This window comes from Cupressus sempervirens, chromosome 5 (genome assembly GCF_028749045.1).
Source record: "Cupressus sempervirens isolate cs-2001-9-10 chromosome 5, ASM2874904v1, whole genome shotgun sequence".
Lineage (NCBI taxonomy): Eukaryota > Viridiplantae > Streptophyta > Pinopsida > Cupressales > Cupressaceae > Cupressus > Cupressus sempervirens.
In genome coordinates, this window is record NC_143122.1 from 583,384,355 (window position 1) to 583,388,439 (window position 4,085).

Below are 4,085 nucleotides of genomic sequence, written 5' to 3' on the forward strand. Positions count from 1 at the left end.
TCAATGGAAAAATCTAAAAAAGATGTATGACATTTAAAAGGGCATAGTTATAGTCTATTTTATGAAGATTGATAGGTTTTCAAGTGTTTCATCATTAAATACAAATTAAAGCCACACTTTCATCATAGAAGTTGATAAAACTTGGAAGAGAATAGGTTGTTGTTACCATTTTGTCAAAATTAATTGAATTTCTAAGCAATTTCAAGTGCATAGTTGATTTTTGAATAGTTTCGTGAATAGAATACATAGAATCAACAAAGGTATTTGTGTAAATGGCCCAAAGAGAAGGAGAATTGATTGCTTAAGTGGTAATTGAAGTACCAGATATTCCCCCAAGGGTTCCAAGTACATTTGTAGAAGAATGGATGCACATTTTGCCTAGTTCTACAAATGCTCAAAATGCAAATGACCTCATTTTAAAAGACCCATATGTAGTGTGCAGAGATGCAATTGTCCTTGATAGAAATAGGTATGAATTGTTCTACAAGAATAGATAAAAGAATTCCCAATTTGTAACTCTTGGGTAAGAAACTTGGGAAAATTGATAGTGCCAAAGGTTTTTGTGGGTTTGGATTTGCTAAAAGCATTAATCAAATGTTACAATCCTATAAATAAGTCATTTCATAGGAAGGAAATAAGTGTTTTTATAGCACTAGATAAAGACACATTCATAGAAGCATTTGATTTGGGTGGACCTATGTCATTTCCCATTGATATTAAAGATCTTAATGAGAATTTCATGAAACATAAAAGTTTCTATATTGGTAAAAACATGACCTGACACATTCCCAAGGTGAAGAAGGATGTAGAAGAAATTCCAAAGAGGAAAGATATTGATAAAGTCACACCCTTGGATTTCTTTTAAAGGTATTTTCAGAATACTATGTTTGGTATTGACAAAGTCTTAGGTACAAATGGGACCATGAATGGTTCAGGGGAACACTACATCATGGATTTAAATATTAAAGACCCTAATCATTATGTTGGATATGATTTTTTTGAATGCATCATTGAGAGCATTCACAAACAAATTTCTACTACCTAGCAAGGAGAACTAAAGGATTTTAACTTCACTAATTATTCCCTCCTTATGCACCTTATTCTAGTAAAGAATGTTCAAATTTTTGATCAAAGCCTCTTTGAGTCAAAACAAGAATGAGGAGAGAAGCTGCCAATACAAAGATGGACATGGGTATGGCAATTATACTATCCATATTCAAATGTTATCTCCTTCTATAATGACTTTGTTTGTCCAATTTTAAAAATGATAAGTTGTGTGATTGAAAGAGTTCCTAGAAGTGTTAGGAAGATTGTTAGACCTAAATGGTGTTTTGAAGCTAAAAAAAAATTGACTCATGATTGGGGTAGTGTGTTTTTGTTTGAAGATTATATTATTATAAAAATCTTTGGTTGTCCTCAGCTACCTCACATCTTGCCCAACTATGTTCTTGAGAGGTTAGGATTGATAGAAATTTTTGGCAGCTAATTTCTTTAAATAGGGAGTATTTAGGAAAGGGTGTCAGGAAAGGGATATTTTTATGTAGATGTACCAAAGTGGGGAATTTTGAGATTGGAAAGAATGCTATTGAGCAAACCAATTCTTTCCTACAATAGTATAAGATGCCAATTGGGCTAGCTAGAACCTATGACCCCTATAATGTAATAAGGTATGCTTTAAAAAAAATGAGGGGATACAATATGCCTCCTACCAAGCCTATGTGGGAAGAGGGTATTATTGCTGGTGTATTAAGTGAGGATGTATGTAGGGAAAGAATGGTTAAAATCAGAGACATTTTTAGTTATGAGTGAGAAATGGGAAAGGTAGACCTATCTTTCAAGGATTTTATCTAAATGAAGAATATTGGGTTAGGCTAGATAAGCGTGTTAACAATTTTGATCAATTGGTAGCTCAAGTTCTTGAGGCAATTAGGAGGAAGATTGATTTGGAGTGTACTGATAATGAATATACAGTTGAGGTAACTAATGAAGAGGATCAATTTGAAGATGACTAGCCCAAAAAAAATGTTTAAGATGTTCTTGAGAGTTCTCCATGGGTAGAACAAACACATAAGAAGAAAAAGATGGTAGAAACACTCGACTAGGCTTAGTAGAAGACATTTCAAATTTTTCCAAAGGGAAATAAATAATTTGATCATATTAGAAGAAGATTCCTAATTTCTATGGCATTTAAGAGTGAGAAAAGGGAAAAGAAATTGTAGTTAGAGACACAAATGATTGATGATAGAATCATTGAAGACAAGGAGTTTTTGGATGATGACAATTTTATTAAGTCAAATGAATTCAAAAGCTTCCTTTTTAAAATAAAGAGAAACGAATTAAAACTAAGTATAAAACCTAAAGATTCAAATGAAAAGGTTGCTAAATTGGTACAAAAGTTTTAGGAATATGACCCTACTAGTGAAACACTCACTGCTGAAGAGGATAGAGATTTAGTTAGAAGAAGTGGGATGACTATCTTTCGAGAATGGGATCTAAACTCTTTATTTTTACTTGATCAAATAAGAAGACAAGAGAAATTAGTTTCTTTTGAAGATGAAAACCAATATGGGAAGATAAAGGGGTATGGGTTTAATGTAGATGCCCAAACAATGGGTATATGGAGTTTAGCTCCAGAGGATGATAAGCCCACTTTCATGGAAATAAAAGACCCCCTATGGGAAATGTTATATTTTGGCATGTGCAATCTACATCCAATGAACAAATTTTGGGAATGCATACCTTGGTAGAATTAATGGGTAAGCATAAAGTGGACACTCTTCAAGATCAACTTGAAGAGACATATGAGAAATTTATTGGGACAAGGAGTTATGAAGAGGAAATGAAGAAAACCTATGTCCTAAAACAAAGGGTTATCAAATTGGAAATGGAGGTGGCTTCATTGAAGAAAAATGTTAGAACTATTATAGAGGTTCATGATAGAGAAATATAGATAGAGGGCCAAGTATTCAACATAGGGGAAACATGAGGCTAGGCTATGGATAGTGATGAAGAAAAGTTAGAAGCCATGAAGGATGTGAAGATTAGAGCTTTGAAGAACTCATTAGTCCATAACATCAATGCATTGAAGATGGTCTCACAAAATGTGCATGGTAGTTATATTACCTTACAAGGAGTGGAAAACAAATTTGTAGAGGCAATTGCCCTATTATCTCCACTATTCAGCACATGTGGCCCTTACACTCAGTTTTTTGATAGTATAATCACCATACTTCCTTAGAAGGACTTACTAAAAGAAACCATTGTGAGTATGAGAAAGGAAATTGATAAGGTAAAAGATTTAAATGGTTTCTTTGAGGAGAAGATGCAGTAGGTAAAAATTAAAATGAAAGTAATCACCATGGGGACACCAATTTTTTGCCTAAAATCTTGAATAATGAAGGCAAAATCAAGGATTGGGGTGAACGGTCATCATCATTCGACAATATCCTTGATCATCCAATATTTTTTTCTTTTTGTAATATTGAAGCAAGTGCCACTACTATCTATGATATGATAGACATACTTTATAAACTAGAAATAGAGATGTCCAAAATAGCTTTTAAAGTTAAAGCTCTAACTGATGCAAAGTGGATTAAATGCCTAGTGGAGCTAGGCACAATTAGAGATATCACATGGTTTGATATTGATAGACATCACTATTTGGGAGTTGATTATAGAAATCAAGGCACTACTAGCCAATTATAGTGATTGAATATAGTTGAAGAGGAGTTCAAATAAGGAAAAGGTAAAAAGAGGGCATGGATGGTGACTGGAGCTAAAGGAAAAATTTGATTCATTTAAAGAATATTTTCTTATAAACACTACTTATCATTTTTGTAACTATGTCATAATTATGGGAACAAGTACAAATTTTTTTTTGCATATAACAAAGTAGGAATATCTTTGCACCTATTTTTCTCATTAGGATTTTGACAAGTGTCCTCCCATCTAAAGCTTGTTGCAATCCTTCTTTCTATAAAAGGATTTCCAAGATGTGGAGTAGCGGCTGATTTTTTTGATAATTTTAAGAATTACATTATTATTATTGATCAATGAACTCATTATAGGTTCCATGGTTTATTTTA